Here is a 26,147-nt window from a genome sequence, read left to right on the forward strand (position 1 = left end):
GGCTTGTGTATTATAAAAGTAGAAAGTAGCAGCAATGTTAATCTGAAAAAGGTGACAAAAAAAATCTACACACATAATCTGAACTAAACAACACTGTACAAATATGATGTAACAATAAGCCTTTTATCTTATCACTTTCAAAAAAAATTAATAAGATAATGGAAATCTGAAAAAAATTATGAAAAAGCAGGCCAGCTTAGAACTGTGTGAAAGTTCATATCACTGTCCTCAGAAAATTAAAATCAAAATTGTACTGTATGCCTATTTATACTGAATTACATTTTTGCACCTTATTGCCCTTTGCTTTAGGGAAAAAACCACATGTCATTTACAAATGTCTAAGTAATTCAGCAAGGAATCATCTGATCTGTTTGTGAACATTTAAAAATGCAACCTTTACACCAGCTCAGGGACAACACAGTGTCTCACCAGACCTGCTGGTCTCCAGATACTTGTGCCTTGCAAGATCTGTTCATATTAATTAAATGGACCAGAGGATTGCACTGGTCTGTGCAAGCTGAGAACAGGTGATTCACAGCATTAGGATTGCCCACATCTGCTCCTCTCTGAACTGCAGAGGTGAGGACTGGTCTCAGCTCCTTTCAGGAGTAGTACAGGTTGAAGTAATCCAGATTAAAAGAGAGTTTGCCCTTTTCAAACCAAGCACTCAGAAAAAAAGTACACAGCCTCACAAATCAACTAGAAGGACTGAACAAATTTTAGTATGACAATATGCTCCAGAACAGTATGTTCAAAATGAGGGTACTGTATTTATATATGAACAGTATGAAGATACAAGGAAAATATCTGAGGACGTGAGAAAAGAGCTTCTGAACAGAAGGAAAAAAAAGAAACTGAAACACTGTAGAAGTACCTGAACCTCTAAAAATAAATAAATAAAAATCAGTTTACCAAGGAAGTCGATTAACTACTTTTAAGAAATACTTGCTACTGATTTGTTCCTTTTTTACTCAAACATTCTCAAAATAGTGGGAAGGGAAGAAAAAGCACAGGAATGTCATTCCAAGGAAAACATAAGGATCAGAAAAAGAGAACAAACACAAGTACTGGTAAAAGAGAGATGACAACCACCAGCACTTACCTGAAGCGGGACAGGAGTACTGGGTACAGGCTGCAAGGAACTGTAAGTATGACAATGTATAGGAATAAGAACCAAAGAGCAGTAGCAGACAGACAGGCAGGACAACAGAACTAGGCAGGAAAGATACGTGGAGCAGGACCTGAACTGGTGTGACCCCTGCAACAGGGCACGGCCAATGCCACCTTCCCAACAAGGCACAACATGCCAGTGCTGTATTCCTCCACCCTGTCCCAAGCCTTACTCCATCCCTTCCCTTTGCTGCAAGGCAAGAAACAGACCAATTACATCAAGTCTTTTATTCCTGTGCAGGGCTAAAGGATAAGCATGTGTCTGATGAAACCTCCTCCTCCCTACCAGCCTCCAGCTCCTTGGACATAAGGTTGTGCAAACGGGGGCAGCTTCTCTCCCCCACAATTCCTCCTTCCTCCCCTTCTTACATTGTCTGACAGCAATTCTTCAAACAGAAGGTGGAGAAGAAGCTGCAGTCTGAAGAGCTGAACATCACTTGTTTGTATTGCACAAATTTCTACCAAACCAAAAGCTTCTGTAATTGTTACGTGGACAGAGAGTGACATAACTGGTCTGACTATTGTCAGTACTGGCTTAGTATTCAAGTATACTTCAATGCTATAAACGTACATTTTTAATTTTTTTTTAATGAATATACACATAAAATCACTTTATATTAAATCACCATCCCATGGGGATCAAATTCAGACATGACGCAAAAAAGGAAATTTTAATTTTAAATGATTCTTGTTTGCTAAGTCTAAATTTGATCTGTGGTTGTGAGGACTACCAGTTGGAAACACAACTGATAAAAAGAGGTTTTAACCACAGCCTCTTTTGTTTGACACACTGTGTGCTGTCCTCTAACTCCCAAATTCCTCATGTCAGATCTGTGCAGATGATACTACTTCACTGCTCACTTCCCTCACAACCCACCTCTAGCTTATTTTACAGAGCAAAGAACATTACCACTAAATCCAGGCCAGATGATCCCTGCCAACAGTCAGGCTCATCACTGCAGGCTGCATTCATCATGATCACACAGAGCACCATCTCTTTCCTACTTTTAGCATCTATCAATGAATTATTATTTTGATTTGTGCTCCCCAGTAGAATGTGATATCTTCAAGGGATGCTTTTATGGGTCCACTTCCTCTCTTATATTTACAAACACACCAAAACTGTAGGAATCTGCTGGAAAATTGTCTATCCCCTCCATGCTTTGGTCATGATATTGGTATGTCTAGATGGGGCTACAAAGTGTTATCTAAGAAAAAGTTCAGTGCCCAAAGTCTTTCTTGCCCAAATAGACCTTCCACCTGTCCTTCAGAAAAAGGAAGCAAATCATTGCCCTGCGAGGCAGTTCTGACCTGTGGACTGCTACCAAGCTCTGCTGCCCTGCATGCTCCAATATAACAGCCATGCTTGCACACACAATATATGAAGCTGCTAACAGAGATACAAAAGACTGAATACCAAATAAAAAGAGCTAACACAGCAAATCTACCATCTGTTCCTGTTAAAATTTCTTCCTTACCTGTATTATCATCAGGAGCTCTCAATTTGTTATTTATTATTTCTAGATATTGTTTCAAATATCATAAGACTTGCATAAAAGCCACATTACTTCTTCAAGAACCACTACCTGTCATCAGAAGTACCAAAATAAAGCTGGGAGTGATCCACAAGTGAGTTTGGTGAACTTCACAAATAGTGCAAATTCTCCCCACCTCCTTCAGATATAGATATATAGATGTAGATATAGATATAGATACATATAAAATGGTAAAATTACAATGGTGTCAGCATATCAGAACACCTCATACTGAAAGTGATCCTTAAAGGCAAATGAAAAGCTTGACTTAAAAGAACCAGCTTCTTTGCACTGGGTAATTAGTCTGCTCTGTGATCACATGTTTAAGCTTTCACTTATCACTGCTTTTCGAGCTGGGACATTTTATTTACACTAGACTGCTAGCACTAGGCAGTGCTAAAAGCTGCATGTTAATAATAATAATCAAAATCAAACAGTAGTCTCAAATGTAAAGTGCCCATGATCAGATCAGATTAAGAAAACAGACCACACAACCAGTCTGATAGGAGAACTTACAGCACTTGCAAGCTGGTAATTAGAGTTTTGGCAGCAAGGAAAATGAGACTCCAAACGAATCCTAGGCGTTGGGGTTTTGGAATTGTCATCTGTACAATGGATCAATGAAAACCTTATTTTGGAGTAGCTACCTGAAAAGTGGCCAAAAACTGGGCAAAAAGTAACACTTACAGAATAATTAATTCTATTCTATTAATCAAGTTCTGCCCATTCACTTTTGGTAACTGAGGAGCAGCACATTTGTACTGCATGAATATATACACACACCTGCAGTACATGTGGAAGACCCCTCAGAAAAGAACCCCACAAAAGAAGACTTGATAACTAGTTCCTTAGTCTCTCATGTAGTTTATAAACCAGGTCATACAACACTGAATTTACATAAAACCATAACTAAGATATCCAGGGCTGTTGCCCATCTCACCCTCCACTGCTTGAGAAAGTTTCTTAGAGAGGAAAGAAAGCTTACTCTTGAAAGGGATTTAAAGGGTCTGAGCAGTCATTTTACATTCTGCACTTAAACAGACAACTTAAAATTCCATGAGCTTTTATAGCCACACACAACCCAAGCAGAACTCTCTGTAGCGCATCATCCTTTGCTTTTCACATGACATACAAGCCACTACTTCATCACTGAGAAAGTGCATGAGAAAGTTCAAATCATTATCAATTTCTATTCAGAAACAGCATATTGAAAGTAGCACTCACATACAAACCTTCCATGCTCTCTCCCCCTACTTGTATTTCAAAACTTGATACCTCTAGACAGACCTGCTAACAGAGTAATTGAATGGTGCAAGCACACTAGTCACTTGGAAAAAGTTCAGGCATGCACATACCTGAATGTGTGCATTAAGATGAACAGAGGCAGGATACCTCATGTTACCTCAGGATAAGGGAACACACAAGCAGTAGCAATGAGTAGTTTTCAGGCTCTATACACCCATTTGCCTTGCATTAACTTGTTTTTCTGTCATAAAATAAGACATTTACAGCCAAAATTACATAAATTTATTCTGGACCATTTCTTTTTGTTGGAACTGAATGTAATGTATTTTCACTGTTAATTATGCATCTTCAAAGATGAAGAGGGACCAAACATTACACTGTAAAAGTACAAAACAATGAGAAAATCAGTAGAAGCAGCTCTAAAGCATACTTTTAGATTACCGTGGCATACAACTGATCAGTTTATATTAAATATTTTTGAAAGAGAACCAGCAAGCTGGTCCAAAGAACCAACACTGTGCAAACTGTGAATGTCTCCCTGATAACATAATACAGGTTTAAGTGGAAAAGAAAAAAAAAAGAAAAAAACCCACAGCTTCATTAGACACTGAAAATCACAGGAGTGAAAGCTGTGACAAACACAGATTTCTCATTCCAAGATTTTACAGGTTGAGAATAACACATAAACATTTGCCTATAGAAACTGAGGTAGTATGTCCCTAGTTTATATACACCATTAGCTTTGAACCTAAGATGAGAGCAGGTTTCTTTTAGTGTTATTAATACAGAGGATCATTAAAGAAACAAGAGGTCACATACAGACTATAACCACTTCAGGATCCTTTCAGACCACATGACTACTGTTTGCCACACTGCATGTTCAAAGATCTAACACTAATATCCAGCAGTAATGGTTTCACATCTGTTTGCCCTGCTCCATCTTGCACTTGTCTGGAAGGAGAGAGGAGTTTGGGGTTGGGATCCATCTCTGTTTCTTAACCATGTTAATCTTGGCATGGGTCACCCATCCAGGCAGGCTCCCCAAGGCACGTGCTGGAACTGGGTTCTAGCTCCCACCAGCTCACAGCAGGGAAGGCAAAGCAATCCCATTGCCATTGCTGCTGATAAAAATCTTCCCTGTAATTTCTGTGCCTTGGTTTCTCTGCTCTAATGCAAAAGGAATAGTGCATATCATAGTAAGTTAATTCAAAACTCTAAAAGGCTACAATGTTTTTCTGATACTGCAACAGCAACTTCAGAAATAACTATGATTTTCTCAGGGCTTTTGAAGCAGAACACTTCACCAAAATCAAATGCACATCTTGAGATGAGAGCAGCTGCTCCAGAAGAGAAAAACCAGTTCCTTACTCTCCTCTTTTATTTTTACACAACCTGATTTGCGAAAAACACTTGGATTTTCGTTACCACAGGAGGGCAGGAGCATGTAACGCTACTGTGGCTTTCTTCTTAGAGAGAGCAGAACAAACAGTGGGAGCTGGAATGCAGAAAGAGCCAAGTCAGAGACCCGGAGCGTGATGAAAATTCAGTCGTACCAGCGGAGTTAACTGCTTGTTAATGAAGGCGTATGCATCCCATCTGCTGACTACAGAAGAGCTGGAATGGTTTCAAAAACAGTCCAAGACAGGCATACCATCAAATATATGATCCAAACATGTAATCCACACTCAGAAGTTTACCCCACTGATTTTGGCAGGGCCGAGTACAGACCCAGACACACAGAGGCACTGAGGTTGCAGGGTATGAACCGCGTCCTTGTCACACGTTAACTGTCACTGCCCGTGGAGAATAGAAATCCTTCCAGTGGAATTTGTTTATTCATTAATTCTGATTTCAGGAGAAAGTTCTGGCTTGCACCCAACAGCTAATTGGTTCAATAAACAGCATCTCAGTTTAGAAGAAGAAAACATGATACTACAGTGAGAGCATGTAACTGAAACCTCGGTATCTGTTTGGGTATGACTTAGGGCTTCTCAAAAGAGCTGGACTGCAAAGAGACAGTTTTAAAAGACAAGGCAGGATACAGTTTAAAAGCAAAAAATAACTACTGACATTTATCTGAAAACTTCTTACGGAAAAGAGAGAAGAGAAATTACTACTGTAAAAAATGTTCTTAACAATGACCTAAAAACACAGAAAACAAATTTATGGATGAAGCCATGGGAAAAAAAAAATCCAGGTTGTTTTATGTATTGTGTGAATTACAACTCATGGGCATAATATTTAAAGTTTTGTTCCCTCCTAACTAGGCCTGCCACACACAATATGCTATAAAGAAAGCTGCCAAACAGTTTTCTGAATATTCCAAAAAGTAAATATGTAGCCCACCATGAAAAATAAATATGATAACCTGAAATTTGTCATCATCTGCACACTATCTAAGAGTTCAAAAAGAGCTAAAGGGACTTACCAAAACAAAATCTGCTGCACAAAGACAAGTTCCCAGGTATCTTAATTCATGCTATTTACTAACATAAATTTCCCTTTTCATGAAAAGTAATCATCTAGAATTTTAAATTCAAAAGAGCTCATGTAACTGCCAGTATTATAAAATTCTCTTTAGGAAGAAATATTTTAGGCTTTGCAAGTACTGTACAATAGCCGTTAGATCTTAAGAACTATTAGAAAAGTAATAGTCATAGGTTTAGTATATTAACAAGAACATCTGAGCTGAGGCTTCGTTTAACCCATCCATCCCTTCGATAAGAAAATTATTCAAATCATTCCAACTTGTGCATATTTTATAGGATTTTTCTTGGCTTTAGACCCTTTGACTGTACAGTCATTTCTCTACAAGAAACATTTTTAAAAGTCATATACTCTAAGTGCTATGTCAGAAGCAACAGCAAAATGGGTTTTCATGTTAAGTCCTTCATATTCCGCTATGATCAGCATTTTGCAGGACTGCGCAGATGGATTCTCTGGTAGCCCTTCACTTCCTTGTTTAGGAGGTCACTTTTTTGCACTATTTCTTTTTATAAAGATCTATTTTTGACTGCTGTGGACTTTTGTTTACATATTAAGCCACCTGATGCCTCCAGGAGCCATATAGTTTGCCAGTGAAGTCATTTTCTCTTTGCTACACACAGTGACTCCATGCAACTGCAGCTCTAAACAGGAGCTGGTATTTACGGCAATCTGCAAAAGACTCCTGTCTGTGAAGTTATCCCTTAGAATTAAAAGAAATGCACAGTTCTGCTTTTCTGCAGTGGAGGAGGAAGGGCGATATAAAACAGCGCAAAACTCTAACATCACAATTTCAGAAATATAACTGTTCATCTAATGAAGAGATTAACGATTACGCAATTGTTTCCTTGCCTTGGATCGCTGAGGTTGATGGGGGGTTGTTGAGAGAAGCATTGAGAGAGATTACAAGAGTTTTTTAATTTTTTTTTATGAGAATGGAACAAATTCCAGTCTTTTGCTAGATTAATTCTAACAGATAAAAAAAAAAGTGCAGCTAAGTCCCTGAACCTTTCCATAGCACAACGCACTTTACTCAGCACCTGCAGTTGCACTCTATGCAAGAGCTTCAGCCAACCACCTACAAATTTACTACAACCTTCACTACTGTGCTATACAAGCTTTAAGTTACATTGTCACACCGAATTGCTTTGTTAAAAAAAAAAAACTATGCAACAGTTCAAACAGTAAAAAAAAAAAAAAATTTTTGATTTAAGTATTTCGACAGAACATGAGTATTTCGTCCCATGATAATTCTCAATAACCACAATTAATGCTGTGTATTACAAAACAGATTATAACTTTCAGCATCCAAAAAATTACAACAGTGAGAAATCTTATTATACAGAAGACTGGACAGTTCACATGCTACAATTACACAGACTACCACTACTGCCAGTCACAGGACAGAAGCCTCATAATGAACATGGAGCAAAATCCCCTATTTGCCAAGATTTAGATGACTGGGACACAGGCAAGAGAAAGGAAAAGAGAGAACTGACTCCCCACAATCACTGCTTCACCTCGGCTACAAACAAATATCAGGCCCTGGTCATTTCGGCTGCCAGTCAGGTATTTCTTCATAAAAGTAATAAATACACTTCTTTTTCTTCCCAGTCAGCACAACATGCCAGACCAATGGATCACTCTGACCATTCAGACTCTCACAAAACAACTCTTCAATTTCTGCTTTAATACGAAGTCCTTTTAGGATGGAGACACTGAAAACATAGATCTAAGTACAACAGCAAATCCTAAAGCAGTTTTGAGATACTAAACCAACATTATCTTTAATATCTAACGGGTAATTAAAATCCATATATATCTATTCATGAAGTATAGATATACTACAGTTTAGGGTTCTCAGCTGTCAGGGTTTCAGGATTTTTTTTATTCTTTCACATAACATTATTCAACCTTTCATTTTCATGACCATCACTATAAATAATCATTCTAAACCTCTAGCAGACACAAGTTTTTGACAGAATAAGTGTTAAAAATACTGTATTATTGTAATACATATGTTGTTTGCAGCACTACACAGAATACTTCATATGTAAGTGAATCATCAATCATCATATAGAAATCCTAAGTAAATTTAAGATTCTTGCAATACTATCACTTACTGTTTCAGAAAACTTTTTTTGTAACTTTAATTCTAACAACGTCATTCAACTTATCCTTAACCTGAATAACTATTACTGCTTTAATGTATACAAACAAGTGGAAGACTGACAAGCTACTAACATCAGATATGTTAAAAAGAAACACTAACATTTTATTTAAATATAGCTTTCTTGCTTCGGTTCTCACACACTAAATCACATAAGACAGAGTAAACCCTAGGATTAGAACTGATTAGCCAAAAAATAAAATAACTTTCACGTGTCACCCTTCCCAAAATTTATATAATTATATTAATAACAAGACTATAACCACAAGAAATTAATTCACATCTTTAAAAGCTGGCATCCTGCGATATTAAAAAGTCTCTATGCATTTACTAATCACTAAAACTAAGGTACGTGATACCAATCACTGTTCTGTTTAACAACTCTGTAAAGCAAACTTCTGACAGATAGGTGATGGCAATCTGCCACCAGTTCCCAAAAAGAGTGTCTGCTTTCAGTCACATCACGGTATTGACACTTTCAAAGGAAATTTGGGGTGCTTCTGGTGTAGTTAATCATAAGTCAAAAAACGTTTCAGCACCAAAATAATGGTGGCACAATGTTTCACATCCCTTATGCACAAAATACTTTCACAGACATCCATAGGATTTCTGGAACTAATGCAAAACCAAATCTCAAGCAAACGTGTTTTGCAACCCCAAATATAGCGAGTTTAGAAATAGTTGGTAAAAAACTGCTCAAGCTTGAATTTCTTTTTGCCTCCAAGTGCATGTATCAACCTGTGGGCTGAAAGGAGTGGGAGACTAGAACATGGCTAAGTTAAAATTGCACCTCATCACAAACAGGCTTCACTATTTAATAAAGATGCACTTCAGAACCCCTCTCCAAAGCAGTACCAACCACGAACAAGATCTGTGCTACAGAAAGAACCTATTTTAAAGCCGAGCAGTCAAAGCAGTGAGTGAATTGAGACGTGCTGCAATATTTATGCAGCCATTATAATGCAAATGGGTAAGGTATTAGAAAGGCTATTTGCATTGGTGCACAGCCCCTTCAGTCTACGTACAATGGCAACAGAAAGAACAATTAGGATGCATGCATAACAAAAAGCCTCCGACCACAGGGTAGGCAGGTCCACTGAACCGGATACAATATCTACGGGATCAACTGGGCTCCATGGAAATACTGCCTGCTGGATCACACCATACATCGTGTTCATACTTAGAATACGAAGCGTTCTTAGACACAAAAGCACATAGAGGATTAGCATAGCAAAGGTAAGGGCAAGCTACAACCAATTTAACGCGAGCACCAGTCACATGTTTCACAGGACGAGCAATAGGGCTGAGGCACAGCTCCTCTCTACAAAACCCCATCACCACCAACAGAGGAGCAGCAAACTTTCAACTAGGCTAAAAAAAGAATAAATGAAAACGGGGTACACAATCTCCTGTGACAAAAAAAAATACTGTCCGGCACCTGTTGTAAGACAAAGGGAGGCAAGAGTGGAAATTAGCACCCAGTGAACATCCACTTTGAGAACACAGGCTATGCTCTTGCAGAGAAAGCAAAAAAACAAACAAATAGGTTCAAGTATCTGGGTTTTTTTGTGGTTTTGGGTTTTTTTTTAACATGTACACCTTAACGGTATGGCCAGTCTTCGCGAACGAAGATTTGGGAAGGGTCTTTGCCCTTCGAGCCTGCGCAGTGGATTTTTTAGGTGAGACACAGTGTGCGCTGAGCTGAGCCCACCCTTTAATCCTAAGGTTCATCTGCCGGGGCCGAGCAAGCTTGGACGGTGGCAGTGAGGTCCTCAGGACGTAGGTTTGTTTAGAGTGACCTTCTCTTAGATGGATGGCCTTACAGGGCTAACGAGCTCCATCTACCCGGGGGACTCCTCTGACCGGGACCCGAACCCGGGCCGCGGCGGTGAAAGCGCCACATCCTAACCACTAGACCACCAGAGGAGTCCCCACCTTAATGGTAAAACAATACTAAAAGAACCAAGTATACAGGCATGCCAGACTCTTTTAAGAAGTTCTTTGACCGCACATCCTAGTATTTATCTACACCAATTCACAGCCTCTTAATATATCCTCACTGTCTCCAATTATATGATGGGCTCTGTTCTCCAACGTATTTCTCTTGCAGAGCAATACAGATAAAGTACTTCTTAAGCTGCGACAATCTTAAAACAGTCTAAAATTACTACTTGGTATAAAATCACTTTTTAAAAAGTGATTATAAACTGTACATAATTTCTGTACAAAATATACATTATCTAGAGGTTAATGATGGGAAAATTCTTAGTAATTAATATTCCCTTTTCATCCAGAGACCTGGATATGCTGCAAATGCCTTTACTGAACCAAATTTGATGTTGCAGAATTCCCAGATTTAATAGTAAGTGATGTGTATTTCACAACATAGTCAAGGCCAAGCAGTGCAGCAAAAAACAAGCAAATTAAGGGCAATGGCTAATACTGCAAACATTACCTGCTTATTATAACAACCTGTTACATTTTATCTCAGTCCATTTTGTAACACTGCAAGACTACTGTATCAAACAGAGGAGACTATGTCAGCCAGTACAATTTTCACGTAAACAAGGGTTCTTTTTATCTGTACAATCAGTTATAACCGGCTGTTCAGCCTTCGCTACGGCGTCCTCCCCAACCCTCTCACATGCACACAAACCCACCAGAAAGGGAGAAACAGAAATATCTCCTCTGAGATGCAGTTGCAGGCAGTAAAAATAAAGACAAGGTATTACAACGGTAGGGCAGAAAGCAAGCGTTGCTTCAATTAAAAGAGCATCCACAAAGCTGTCACACAGAAAGATGAAATCAAAAGCAATGAGCCTCGAAGCATTTTGGGTGGGAAATGCCACCAGCCAAGCTGAGCAGGAGGGTACAGCGGGCTGGATGTGGGTACACGTTCCTGGCCGGGGGTCGGGAGCTACCCTGCACCCAGAAAAGCAGAGCCACTCAAAACTCAGTGCTGAGGAGGGCAGAGGCGAGGGGGTATCATGGTGAGCCATCCCAGGGGCTGCAGCAGGCCATGGAAAGGGGCAACCGCTGCCTTCCCCTCCTGCACACACAAGTTTTCATCTTCCTTCAGACAAGAAGGAGAACCTGCTGCTAAAGAGAAATGTCTCCTTCTTATCACCCACCCAAATTCTCCACGATGGTATTTTGGAACCACTGAGATCTCTTAACGTAGTTTTATTTCCTTATTTATTTCCTTATTATCACAGTAAACCTTCCCAAAAGAGAGCTTTGTTATTTACTGGGCTTCCTCAGGTTTGTCAAGAAGGGATCACAAAAGGTGCCTCTTCTCATTCCAAATACGCAGCAGACACTTTGACAGCCCTAATTCAATTAGCACACACGGGCACATACAAACACCTATTCCACGGGTGCCATACACAGGCCAGCAGCTACCGACTCGCGCGGTGACAAGACAGGACCGCCACACACCCCCTGCTCCAGCAGAAATATTCTTTTCTAGAAAGCCACAGCCAAGTAACAATCAATCCAAGGGTTTCCTAAAAGGCACGCGCACAGCAGTGATCTTCCGAGCAATTAATTTCTGTACATAGGCTAACAGTGCGGGAAGACAGCTGGAGAAAATATTCCTCGTCTGAAGGAATTCCTTCAATCACACAGAATTCCTGGAGGAGAATACACCCGTCAGTGCGATTTAAGTGTCAACATAACAAAGGAACGCCCCTCCCAGCACCTCCTGCCTTACAGATCTGTTACGCTGGAAAGGAAAAACTAGACCGGGAAGAGCAGCTATTCGCAATCAGCGCTGCTCATCGACCCTACCCTCGCCATCACCCCTAAGAAAAAATGCTAGGGGTTGTTTAACATTTCTAGAAAGAGCAGATAGAGGGACGTGGAAGAAGACAGCATCCTCTTTGAGGATCCCTCGCTATTCCTCAAAGGAAGGCGGTGGACACAAAGGAGAGCTTTGTCTGGAATCATGTTTCTGTATTACAAGATTACATATAAAATTAGTTTTGCCTGATGTACATGTTTTGCCTTGCCACATGTACAGAAATGCTGAGAGCTGACAAACAGCCTAAAATTAAAGGAATCTGGCTTCAAATTAGTACAATAATCTCCCGTTTTACTCATCCAGAGCAAAAAATTATTACATAGAAAAGAAAAATAGTCAATCCAAATCATTCAGTGGGAATTAAGAGGATAAGGGTGTTACTAAAATTAAAATGTATGCACAGCAGTGTAATAACAAATTCATAAGATACAGTAAATCTTTCCCAAAACCAGGCTAGGATTATATCAAGATCACCATACAACATATGCCTGAAATATGGCTGTAAATAAGTGTGACTTAATTTGACCACCACCTACTTCAAGCCCTTGATTTTATAAATAGAAGTATACCATAATGACTAGTGATTAAAAAGAAAAATAAAAACACACAGTTTAGAAGGTAAAAGAAATACATAAGGCCAAATGTGCAAACAAGAAACAGCAGAAAATTAAGACCCTGAAGGTAATTACTAAAACCATCTTAATTTCTATTTTGATAGTCCAAAAAATCCCGATCAAGTACTGCAACAACGACAATACACACGATTACAACTTCTTGATCATGCATATTCTGCCTCAAAAGTGTCTGCACATGTGCAGAACCGAATGCTTCCACAGTCCCATCTCAAATACCCAACTTAAAAATTACCAGCACTATTTCAGTACTTTGTAATTGTTTTCTCACACATTGTGACTTTTTATTCCACATGCATACCTGCTCCTAAATAAGATGGACACGTCAAGCAGCAACCCAGTTTCACCACACTTCAGTTCTGCTGAATTTTCATATAGCTCACACCCAGTCGCAATTTTAGTCAACACACAGAGCCGTTCCCCTTACTAAGGTTACTACAGCTTTTGAGGCATTCCCCAGAGAAAGATACATACAACTCGGTGAAAACGCCTTCTCCAGCCACAAATACACGCGGGAAGCTGTCACACCGCTTTTCTCTGTCACACCTCTCTGTTTTAAATACCGGGAAAATCACCTGGCTAGACAGGAAGGCGACGACTTTTGAAACGAGATTCTGTCTCTCTGGCTCCATCAGAATTGCCACAATAAATACATCGGCTGAAACAGGAAAAGAGCCTCACGCCTATGCGAGGGTGGGGGACCGCACTGACACGGGCAGAGGCGGCTGTAATCATTACCCGAACGCCGGTAATCATTACCCTGAGCGCCACTGCCACTACACACACGACAAGTCCCTTAAATGTCTCTTTGCCAGCTCCCGGTACCGGGACCCGGAGGGGAGGAGGAGAGGTGAGGCTCTGAGACGGAGCTTCCTCCTTTCTTTTTTCTGTTGTTGTTGTTGTGGTGGTGGCGGTCGATGCCATCGCCCGGCAGCGCGGGGGAGCGGGGCAGCCCCTCCGCCGGGGCCAGCGGGGCCATCAGCCGCCCCCCCTGCCCCGGCCTCGCCGTGCCGGGGTGGAGGCGAGCACAGACACCCCGCCGATGCCCCGCCACCCCCACCTGCGCCCCGGCCCCCCCCGCCTTTGTGCCCGCGGCCTCCCGCCGCCCCCGCCCGCCGCCCGCTGCCCGCCGAGCCCCCCGCCCGCCGCCCCCGCCCCGCACCGTGCGGCTCCGCCATCCTCCCGCGGCGCGCTCGGCACCCGCTGCCCGCCCGGCCCTGCCCTGCCGGCCACCGTCTGTGCGCACCGAGCCGTCACGGGACCGCCCGCCCACGGCCCTCCCGCGGCACTCGGGGCGGGACCGCGGACACCGAGCGCTTCCAGGTTACGGCGGAAGCGCCGCGTTGCCCCTGGCGACGGCGGGAGCGGGGCCGTGCGGGAGCGGGGCCGTGCGGGACCGGGGCTGTGCGGGCTGCACCGCCGCGCTCCCGGGGCCCGCTCCAGCGTCCCCCCTGCTCCCCGGGCAGGGCTTCCCGCTGTCTCTGCGCTGATCCCGTGTCCCGCAAGCCTCGCACCCGCCGGGCAGCCTGGACGGGGACCCTGCGCTCCGCACATCCCGGTGGAACCTACCGTGGTGCCACCGCTGTCGAGATCCCCCCGGGTGAGGAGGTCAGTCCCGCAGCTCCGCCGGTGACTGACTGCAACTCGAATTAAAGTATTACAACAAACAGGAAGTGTTTTCCTGCCATTCCAACAGTTTAACTGGAGAATTTGCCCCCAGCACAGGCAGGATCAGAAATTCTGATACAATGACCTGGTATGAAGTAACTCTCCTCAGTGCTGTGTTCATGGCATAGCCACCCCACTCTTTCTGTACTGAGACATTGCCAAAGAGATGGGCCAGGGGACTGTGACATTTCCACATTTCCTTTTTTGACAAAATCAGGACTATCCCCAGTTGGCAAATGCTATGATCTCCGAGCAATGACTGTTTTGTCTGTAGGAGATATCACAACCAAACTGCCCTTGCAAGGGATATGTGGGAGCTGCAAGAAATGGCAGCAGCCATTCAGAAGGTAACAGCCATGCCTCTGTGTAGACAAGTACACTCAAGTGTGGCAGAGCATCTGTGATCACTCGTCCTTTGATTTTGGATGGATTTAAAAGCAAGTTCTTTGACGACTTGTTATAACGGATCTTTTGGTATTTTGCTGAGAAAGGTTTAGCTTTTTAATGCTAAATTCTCAGGTGGTTGCAATCAGTTCCCCTTTCAAACCTAGACAGATTCTGCACCGCAGTAGTATCTTAACTTTCTAATTTCTAAAACACATTCAAGCTAGTGGGAGTCTACTAACTGATCTCAGTACTTGCTGGTCTGGACTGGTCCCACTGGCTCACGTTTAAAACAAACAGCAGCCACCTCGGCTGAATCAAAACCATTTGGTAGCTATTTCCTACATCAGATAGTCAAATCTGAGATTTTGCTATTTCCATCAGGTTTTTTACAACTGTTGGCAACCATCTAGGGCGGTTTCAGTGAAACAAGGCTACCCACATTCAATTTTTTGGGTTCTGCCAATTTCCTTTGTGTGAGTCTTTGGCAAACCAGGCAGTTCAATGTGGTTACATGGGTTTTTACTAATAAATGCTGGACAGTATTAAAAGCAGAATTGACTTTTTGGCATAGTGGGTCACAGGCCAGAAACCAAGTGTAATTTCCTAGTGACGATATTTATTACAATGACTGGATATTTATTTGTTGTTATTACTCAGTAAAACTTGTGTCAACAGCGCAAAATCCTCTACAAGACATGGAAATACACGCTTTGCCCTGAAAGCTTGGAATCTGAAATAAGTGTTTCTTGTGTGACTTATTTGAACACAGTCTTCTGTAATAAAAGACTGTAGTGTGTATTCACCAGACGTAGGGAGGATCTGAATGTTTTGTTGACCATCTACCTTTACATTTCTCAGGCTCTTTGTGTGCAAAGTGCCACTGCCCAGTTGCCTTAGCACTGAAGTATTTACAAAGGATACATGTTACTCTGGTTCTTTCAGAGATTCTGTTTCTGTTTCTACTATCTTTGCTTTCAAAATTATGATTTGAAATCTAAAAAAAATATTGCTTTATACTCAAAAACCCTGATTTGCTCTTTTCATGACAAAACATAAAACTGAAAAGCTGATATAAAGCAGAGCAGGACAATTGTCACTATATGAGGAATCAGCCAAGAAATGTACACTGGTAACTCCACCCTTCTGCTGCAATCCCTTAAATATGTCAAATGAGATTAGACCAATACTGTGGTAATACTTGTGCCAACAATCAGAACTAACAGACATTTTTGCAAAGGCAGAATTCATACGCACAAGATTTGTTTTTAATCTGCACAAATGGAGTAGTTAATTTTATACCCTCCTACTGGATGCTGGAAAGCTCGGCTCTCAGACTCCCGGTCTCCATCAGTACTGTTTGTCCCCAGATCTCATTGGTGCAGACCGGTCCCGGTGCAGAAGGCAAGTATAAGAGTCACAACCCTTATAATTATTAGTTAGGGGGTCTCTCAGGGTCAGGAGACTGTGCTGACATGTCCCTATTTTGAACCATGTGGTACTGTGACTGAGTACCTCTCCTGAAGATAACTCCACAGATAGCAAGTCAGAGGTTCCTCAGTCTTCATTGCCCCAGAAAACCCACAGGACTGTGCAAGGACCTTGAATTACTGCCATCTACACTGAAATGAATTAAGGTTCTGAATTAAGGTTTCACTGTCAATTGCATTTGAACATTGCCTAACTTTTAAAGGCTTGGCTTTGCAAGCTTCCTAATGCTCCTGTAATACCAGTAGCATTTCCTGTGTTCCTGAAAAGGACAACTGTCAGTGCAAGATCATGCAGCATCACAGCACCTCTGTGGGTCATCAGCCGTGCCGACACCTTTGTGTGCCCGACACAGACTTCTGTCCCTTTTACTCAAAGACAAGCAGCAGCACAGGACTGTTATCCTCCATCTAAATCAGCAGCGGAGGGGAATGACTGTTGGAATTTGGATTATTCAATGGATTCATAAGACCACTCCTAAGGCTATTCAGTATTTACACAGTTGTTTCAAGCATATTTCTACAAAGCAGTGTGATTTATTAAGAGCTAGCTCTTACACAATGAGCTAAAATAAAGCAATTAATTAGTTAAACTTGCTTAAGCTGACCACAAGATCAATCTAGCAACTTCAGAACCATTTTTGACTGAATTCAGATACCTCTGATATAATGGTCCCACTTGCCTTTTCTTAATTTAGTGGCTGCCAGACTAATGAATTGACCCTTTCTCTCTTGGTCATGTGGCCTTTTCACTACCTCCTCCCAACTGTAAAATTTTTGTCATGTAACTACAAGAAAGCCTGCTCTCCTCCCCCAGGCAGGCAGCTGCCGCTGCCTCATCCAAGGACACTCAGCTCCAGTCGTTTCTGTACCACAGGCTGGGGCAGACAGCACAAGAAGCAAATTCTTTGCTGGCTGAGCCAATATGAAGGCCAGCCTCAGGGAAGCTCTGTTCCACTTCCAGCTCTGCGAGTCAGGATGTCCCAGCGAGCACAGCCCGTTGGGCCCCTTTCCACCCACATACCCCTCTGCTCTGCCCTGTGCGGGGCTGCTTCCCACAGCTCTTCCCTGCTACTCCATTCCCTTCCCCTTTGCCTGTGCCTGGCCTCCACTTTCAGAGTTGGATCGCTTGTTCCTTCCCCAGGCTGCCTCTCCTTTCTTAACTTCCAATAGGGTCTCCAACTTTGGTTCCCTATGCCAGGTCCTAGTTCAGTCTCTTACCTGGTTCTTCATGTCACTGCCTATCCCCCTGACTTCCTTCACTTTTCCTTCTTGTTTCTTGTACTGGCAAACTGAATTCTGCCAGTTCCTTACCAGCCAGTCTCAGCATAAAACTCCTCTAATTCCCTGTTTCTCTTTCTTTGTGTATCTCAATTTCCCTCTATCCCATCTCAAATCTCCAAGTTCCCTGTCCTAGGTTTTTATCTTCTCATCCACACCTCAGTCTATCAGATCTTCCTGCCCTATCCTATCCCTTTTCCTTTTGAATAATTGCTTTATCAGAAGTTTGGCTTCAGTCTCTTAGCCAAAGTTTGTAATGGGTCTCTATTCTGGGAGAGAGAAGCATGTTTTGAAGGCTGATGGCACAACAAAGCCCACTTCATTTTGTGACCATCATACCCATCACAAAAATAGTGTATGCCTTTGTCATTCTTTTCTATCTTCCCCGATTGTCACTTTGGCTCCACTGCCTTTATTATGAATATACAAAGACAGGGAAGGCTGGACCAGTTGGCACAACTCAGAAGCTAAAGGGTAGAGAGTAAGGCACAGAAACCATGTCTGGAGGATGCACGTGAACAGTCAGAGCCCTTGTCAATGTCTAGAAGCTGATAGTGCAATCGAGTGGCTGACACCAAGCTCTGTCCCATTGAAAACAGAGACTGCCTCCCCAGAGCAAAAGCTTCTGCTTGGGGCAAGGTGCCTTTGCAATACAAAGGAGGACGCAAAGAAGGGGAACCTCAAAATGTGGTTCTCTGTTGAAGGACTCAGTACAGTAAGATGTTGCTATTTTTACTCTCTGTTCCTTTTATATGTTCAGAGCCAGGTCTGTTTACTTGAAGTTATTTTTGCTTTTTTCTCCATTTTTTTTCTACAAAGCAAATGTATGATAAAAGGACCAAGTACCTATGTTCTCAAAAACAAGCAGCATGATTTAGGGTTGTAGAACTTTGTGTAAAAAGACAATTTTTGTCCCGCCAGCTTCAACTTTTAACTCATTAGCCACCTATCTATGTCTGTTAGCAATTTTTTAAGCGGGCTTCCTAGGTCTTATAGGAGCTCTTCCAGATGGAATGACAGGACATATCAACACTAAAACAGCACATCCAAAATGTCATGCATGAAGTTATTTTCTCTTACTTGTATGCACACAAACTTTTTCCAGTATGCACTGTGTCCTAACTGCCCCTGGGCCAGCAGTTCTTCAGTTTATTTAGTTCAAGAGAAAACTGCAAATGCAGCAGGCTATCAAGAAGCTAACCTTCAGGTATACAAATAGAGTCAACCAGTTCAAACAATTTATCTTTCAAAGTCAACACAACAAACAAACAAGCAAGAGCTTTTTCATTCACAACAGACAATAAACTGTATTTTTTTAGTGTAGCTATTCTACACAGGATAGTATCAGCTGTTAGAAACTCCTACTTTTCTCTGCAGTGAAAAGACAGAGCAAATTAAAGGCTTCAGTTGCCTGTACTTTGAAAGGGGAGAAAGGCCAGAATGAAAAACTCAGTTAAACTGAAACAGATGCTGATTATTCTAGCTCCAATCAGGGCATCCCTAAAGAAATCAACCTTTCTTGACTTCATTCTTCTGGTACTTGCAAATCCATTTCTGACATCGCAGGGTAACTCGAAAGGACAAAGCAGGATCCAACAGGAAATTCTGTGCTTCTCCGAGCTGAGGTTTGCAGCACCTGAATTTCAGTAGGCAGTGGGCCTACCAAGGACTAACCATGTCCAGAACTAGTGTAACTCCCACAATTAAGGGGCAAGAGGGGATGGGTATTCACAAAAGCTAGTTTAAATCTACAGAGGTTGAGCTTTGTCTGTAGTCAATAAGATAAGACTATGCTTAGGCACTCTGAATCATATTCTGAAGAAATCACTTTTTCCATTGACCTCATTCAGACCCTGGGGAGTTGAGCTTTCCAAGGGAAAAGCCACTTCCTCCCCAGGAAAGTGCATTCAAGTCTAAGTGGCCCTGGGTTCACCAGCTCTTTACATGCCGCACATTGCTTTTGGACTCGGATGCTGCACAAGTGCTGTGGGTCTGTGTGCCTGCAGGTGGTACAAGGCATCTCCTACCACTGTACCTGTTTCACTTGGCTCTTGTGTCAGTCTTCTAAAACTGGCTGGCACCAATAATCTGGTATGGTGTGGCTTAGATTTCATTTACACTGCATGTTGTTTCATGCCTTCAAAGGTCCGTGAAGATTAGTACCAGGCTGACTGGTATGGCACGGTATGTAGGAATGCAAGTGTAGCCCAAGTTTTCCTATGCTGAACTTTATACAAGGGCATATACAGACTGTTCCACATAAAAGAGGGTGCAGGCTTCCACTTCCCTGCGTTCCTCTCTGATCTTCCAGTTCTCAACAGTCACAACAGAGTGGCAGTGTAGCCCATCTTTCTAAGGGAGAGCCTGACAACAACCAGTTCTGTATTGGATCATTTTCAGCTGATAAAGGTGTGAAGCCGAAGGAAGGAGGCTCCCACAATATACAAGAAAGGGGAAAGGTCTCTGGGAGTGGTGGCTTCAGGAAGGCACAACAATTTTTATTACAAGTTTTTTTTGAGATTGCTGTAAACAACTCAGTTGGGTCCTAAAAGTGACTGGGAGTGGCAGCACGTCCATGCTGAGCTGTGTAAAACAGTTGCCCTGTGCCCAGGCACGTATCACTGCCAGCAGGTTAACCAAGGCCACAGGCAGAGGCAGTTTTACTTGGGATTACATCTTGTCACTGCTGCAAGCTCTGCTGTCTGAAAGGTGGGAGAAGATGAAGATCAGCTGAATAGGAGAGTCCCCAGGAAAACAAACAAACAAACAACCCACATTCACATTCCCACAAACAGAAAAAAGTAACCTGGGAAGAAAAAGTTGAGTTTGAATAAAATATTTGCCTGTTGGTCTTAATAGCTGCAGCTCTGCTATTTTCTCTTCCTCTTCCAGGCTGTCAGCAGGGATTGAGTGTTCTCCTAGAGCTAGGGATGGGTTTCCTGAGTGGTGACAAATAGCAGTAAAGCCTGAAGTGAATTCTAATCCTAATATAAATTGCTCTTTCCTGCAGAAAAGAGAGGGATGAAAAATAAAACAAATCAGAAAATAGTATGTAATGAGTAATCTTACAGTTCAGCTAGAGGAAGTGAAAAGAACCACCCCAATAATGATGCTGGGTCAGTTAGGGAGCCAGGCATTATAGGGAGTACACCTGTAGAGGACAGTTTCAGCTGAGGATTTCTTAAAAAAAAAAAAACAACAAAACTCAAAACCAGATCATTCAGGTGCAGATAGATCTTCCTAAAGGACATCATGAAACTCTTTCTTCCCAGAGCCATGAAAAGTAGAGCAGTGTGAGTGCCCGCAACCCTAATACTTATTATTGCTGTATTGCAGAAGAGCCTTGATCTGTGTGCAGGGGGCTGTGCAAGAAGTGTTTCGATTCAGAGGCAGAAGATCAGAAAAATTACATACATTTGTCACAGACACAGGGAGCATGAGGAAAGAAAAGCAGTCAGTGTGCTGCCAAGTTTTTTTATAGGCCATACGGACATGGAGAAAGTTGGAGAGAGCTCTGAAAGATTATTTTTTCAACACACATTAATAAGGGGCTGGTTGCAAGGCTGTGAGGAAGCACAGACATATTTGAAATGGTAGCAAGTTGGCAGTGGAACTGGTCATCACAGGCTGATCTCAGGAAAGAGCTGACATCCCAGTAATAGTCTGGAACAGATGAACAGGGATGGGCTAGGGAAAGACAGGTCTTGAAAAGGAAGGCATTTGACACACACAAAAAAGAGAGAGTTAGTAGACAGAAAAGAAAGAAGCAACACAGAGCAACAGCCTAAGAACAGTCCTGCATTGTGAGGACAAGGGCTTAGTTATTCAAGAGTTTTCTTTCCCTCTCTTGTTTCTCGGGGGGAGGAGTAGTGTTTCAAGGCAGAATAATACAATCATTTGTCTGTGTCAGAAAATTTATGGTTTGACTTCACCATGTGTTAAAATATTGATTCTCTTTCTAACATATGCTTTAGATATTGACAATAGTTTTTCTATACAGAAGACTGACTTCTGCATACAAAAGGTAGGACTTCATCACAGGATCCAGCGAAGCTGAGTAAAAACAAAGTGATGTAAGTGAAGCACAAGTCTCGAATTTTTTCCACTCAATTAAATAAAGATAGCAAGAGAGACACTGAGCAGTGTGTGGCGGTAAGAAGCTGGAATAATTAAACAATAATATGACAGACGGTGCATTTACGGGCAATTACAGCATGCCTCTGCTGGCACTCCAAGGCACAGGGCCAAAGACTTAAGCGATTCAAACCACACAAGTAGAGCAGTAACCTCCTAGAAATGCCATGATAGAGCATTTGGCCTGGGAGCCCAGGATGGGACTTACACACAGTCAGGTCTCTGCATTTACCAGGTTTTAGCAGGAAGAGCAACCTGTCAAAAAGCTGGTTTTGTGTCCCTTGGATAATAGATTTCCAGACACTTTTATGTATGTAGCAGTGAAAGAAAAATCATCACACTGAATAGGGTCATCTCCTTCTTGTCTTTTGTATACAGCTTGAGGATCCCACTGCACCAAACAACAAATTTAAAATAAGTATATTCTGAAAGCTCAACTAAAAGAAATCACTTGTCTGTCAACTCCCTTTCAAAAACAAGGACTGGGTTAAACACAAGCTATCAAGCTTCAGGCTCTGAAGGCATTTGGGATTCTTTGGGATTCCCTCAGGGAGTCACACCAGGCTTTCTGTTCCCCGCCTTACCCCACCCAGTAAACCCAAACCACCTTCCTCCTCCTGTCTCTGAAGTTGGGCTCTGTGTCCCATGGTACCACTCAGCAGCTTAAGGAGACGATTGCATGAAATCTGCACCTGTATTTCTGAAAGCATTGGTGTGCATTGTTCAACATAGTCACAGTCATGCTGGCACCCTGCACTTCTGATCTTGTCAGCACATATAGACGTGAAACACACTCCAGATTTTTAGAAAAGAAGAAAAGAGAGAGAGATCTGAGTAGAAAGCAAACACAGATCAGGTGCTGTTAAAATCTTCTTAAACTGTCAACAAAGTATGTACTTAAACTCAGGAGAGAAAGTCACCTTCAAGATGGGTAGTTCTCATCAAAGCGGCTTTATTTTTAAACACCCTTTGTCTGGAGCTACATGATTATACAGGACTCTGAACCAAATTTTTGTTTTTTAAAGTAAGGACTTGATTCCAGACTTTCTTGTTATAAGGAAAACATGGAAAATGGGAACTTGAAAGGCTCAAAAAGCAGAAGGAAAATAAAAAGCATTTAAAATGTACAGAGACAAAAACCAAGCCTCATAAACAAATGGGACTGGCAACATTGCTTCACCTAAATGCTTTTTTCTTCTACTTAGTAGATGTTTCTCAAGACTTGAAATAAGTGTTGTTTTGTATCTGCAGGGCTTTCAGCAAGTGGCTGCCAAATTACGAAACACTCTGGATTCCAGCAATGCACATCTCTGCTGTCTGCTGCACTCCGAGTATCTGGGAAGAGGAGGAGGAAAACAAGCTTATCATTTATAAAATTATTGCTGGTTTTGTGGTTGTGAGGCTCTCTGCAGTGTACAAGAATAACTTGTTTGTGACATCAGTAAAATAAGGATGTGCAACCGAGAGCTTGTTGTCCTCTCCATGGATACCACACTCACGTTTTCTCTAACACTGGGTTTTATCTGAAGATCAAGTCTCAGGACTTGGGAAGCTGCATGCCACGGGGACACAACTTGAGACCTGGGCATCAGGATGGCTGTAGTCTAGTTCTGATTTCTCCAGCCACGTGGGGTGACACCGAGATAACGCACTGACTCAGCACAGACACACTGTAAGTGCATGGTGCTTCTTCCCAGATTGAAAGGTTTCGGCAAATAACTTTCTAGCTATTTCTGGAAACTGGAAAGGTCCATGAGAGACATGAGTGTATGTGTATGTTCAAGCACATGTTGATCCTAGAGACCAAAAATGGCAAAAAAGTGGGGTATAACTATGCTTTCTTCAGCAGAGGGAAAGATTTGATCCCTCATCTGTAATTAGAAAAGTCACAACTTCTCTTCTTGCTTCTTTTCCAACAAAACAAGGGGAATTATGTCCTCCATGACATGCTTTTCCCTCTTAAGTATAGCTAATACCACTCTAGTGAATAAATCAGCCTTACTCAAAACTAAACTCAGTACTGTTTTTAAGGCACTTTGAAAACTAGGATATTAAGCTGCAGACAATGCCTATGCCTCTCTCCTTTCTCTCATCCAGATCTCCCAGTCCTGAAGGTGGTAACTGTGGGGTTTTTTCCCAACTGAGAGAGGTGTCTTAAAAGTAGACGTACAAGAGACTGTTGAAAACAACCTCCACAGTCACGTCTGTCCCAGTGCTATCAGCTTTCTAAATAAGCTGCCAAACTGGCATTTGAGTAACTAAGAAAATGGATTTAGTATAGGATGCCAAACTCCCCTTCTCAGTCACTAAATTGCTTATGTAACAAATCAAGCTGACCATTGTTTCTTATCACCAAGCAAACAAACCCCGTTGGCAGGAAAACTGCATTTGGAAAGTGATTCCCTACACGACTGAGACAGGCTCCAAACGCCCGTCCTCACATAATGCTGGACTCCAGGCGGTCATTGGCACTGTGAAGAAGGACACTGGCAAAAAACCTGGCCTCCAATTTGATTTACAACACCTTGCTTTCAGTTCATTTCTGTTGCTCCACAGGCCCTGTTTTTTACCACAGGGATAACTCTTGGTTTCACAGTGTGGAATTTTCAGTCATAACTCACTGTCTTTTATGTTCACTTTCAGCCATAGCCATATCTAAGATGCTGAATTGTTTTTTAAAAACAAACAACTACCAAATTACTGATCTGCAAATTGCACTTACTGTTTAAAATGCCCTGCTCTACAAACATCCATCATAAATCCGTCCCTGGTCCTTTCCCTTCCAGTCAGTACAAAATACTAATTGGCACATGGACTAACACATCAGACAAAGAATCTTTTCCCACTGAAATCAGTCGGAATGCTTCTGAGCACTTCAAAGAGTAGAGAAGGATGTCCCAAGCAAGCACATCCATTTTACAGCGTCATCCATGCCAGTTTTCTGACCTGAGAGTGGAATATGTGAGTAACAACAAAAAGGGCCCATTTCTGCACTGCCTGGGACCAACCCAGAAGTGTTATCTTTGGCCAGCTCCACAAAAGGCAGGAAGGAGGAGACCCACTCTCACCCTCTGTGGGTTCTGCTGGCCTCCAATCCAACATCAGGCGAGGCTTCCAGAGAGGTGAAAGCGGGTTACCTGAGGGACCGTCAGCTTCCTACTCTAGGTTGCTTAGAGGAAAAAGGAAATAGTTCTGGAACAATGCAGACAGAGACTTTAAATAACTATCAGAGAAGTGTTGCTTACTGGAACATAAATGTTTTATCACAGTTTTATGTCCCAGCAAACCTAAGACTTGGATCCCACAGCTGACAGGTCCAGCACAGTGCCTGAGCTTGCAGAGGGAAGCATGCCAACAGCCACCATCAAGGTAGAATGGAAAAGAATTATTAGCAAAAATAATTTTCTCCCTCATTTTACTCATCCACGCCAGGCTCTGTGCATAGCAAGAAGCCAGCTTTCAATCCCAGAACAATTAAAGGAGTTGTCACCACCTGCCAGGGCCAGGTTAGCAGGATTACCAGCCTGCACTGCCAATCCTCAAGGCACACACTGGGTGCCGGGCACACAGGCAAGCTCATTAACAAACTCTAAAATTACAACACGTCCCGGAATCGGGGCTTGCTGGGACATCGCAGAGTCCCAGGATAGGCAAATCCCTGTCCGCCGACACCGGGTCACACCGTGGCTCCCCAGGGGGGTTTCCCAGGGAAGCTGCTCCCAGCGGCAAGGATCTTCCAAAAGGCGAACCTATCCTCTTGGGGGGCGGGGGGGATCCCGGTACGCTGGCCCATCAGGTTCGGCGATATTTAATCTCTCGGTGTTTAGAAAGACACCGGCTTTTACTGCTGTTTACATGTCAAACAGGACCTTGATTCATGTCGCGAATCCCGAGGCGCTGCCTGGAAATGAACACCGGGACGCGTACGCCCTGGCCACGCCTGTCTGCTGGACGGTGTCTGCTGGGGATTTTCTTTAAAAAAACAAAAACAAAAACAACAAAAACACCATAAAATAAACCATAAAAGCGCCCCAAAGCCCGGGTTTGAGGCGAGCGGGGGGAGGCGCGGCGGCCCCGGCGGGCGGGCAGGCAGCGGCTCGCCGGGGCCGGGCAGGCCCGCGCAGGTGGGACGGCGCCGCCCCAGCGCAGAGCCCG

General features: G+C 42.6%; 1 protein-coding gene and 1 long non-coding RNA gene across 6 annotated transcripts in view; both read right to left on the reverse strand.

Moving 5' to 3' along the window:
• The window catches only part of SHOC2 (SHOC2 leucine rich repeat scaffold protein), a 65,261-nt gene extending 50,953 nt beyond the window's left edge, over positions 1-14,308 (reverse strand). Inside the window, exon 1 of one of the 3 annotated variants that reach the window (XM_032694655.1) lies at positions 14,201-14,308. The gene's annotated coding sequence lies outside the window, so the exon portion shown is untranslated. Of the gene's footprint in view, positions 1-13,512; positions 13,532-13,613; positions 13,732-14,200 lie in introns of those variants that run through there. The other 2 variants (XM_032694656.1, XM_032694657.1) reach the window with 2 other exon arrangements.
• A 4,774-nt stretch (positions 14,309-19,082) lies between these two features.
• Positions 19,083-26,145, reverse strand: LOC116790059. 3 transcript variants are annotated; one of them, XR_004358244.1, is made up of 4 exons: positions 25,061-26,145; positions 22,685-23,327; positions 22,225-22,383; positions 19,083-20,862 (listed from the first exon to the last, which is right to left on the reverse strand). It is a non-coding gene; the product is annotated as an uncharacterized LOC116790059 (long non-coding RNA). The 3 variants fall into 3 exon arrangements; XR_004358243.1 differs by having other exon boundaries at positions 22,201-22,383; XR_004358245.1 differs by lacking the exon at positions 22,225-22,383.
• Positions 26,146-26,147: the final 2 nt, after the last annotated feature.

Source organism: Chiroxiphia lanceolata, chromosome 8 (assembly GCF_009829145.1).
Source record: "Chiroxiphia lanceolata isolate bChiLan1 chromosome 8, bChiLan1.pri, whole genome shotgun sequence".
Lineage (NCBI taxonomy): Eukaryota > Metazoa > Chordata > Aves > Passeriformes > Pipridae > Chiroxiphia > Chiroxiphia lanceolata.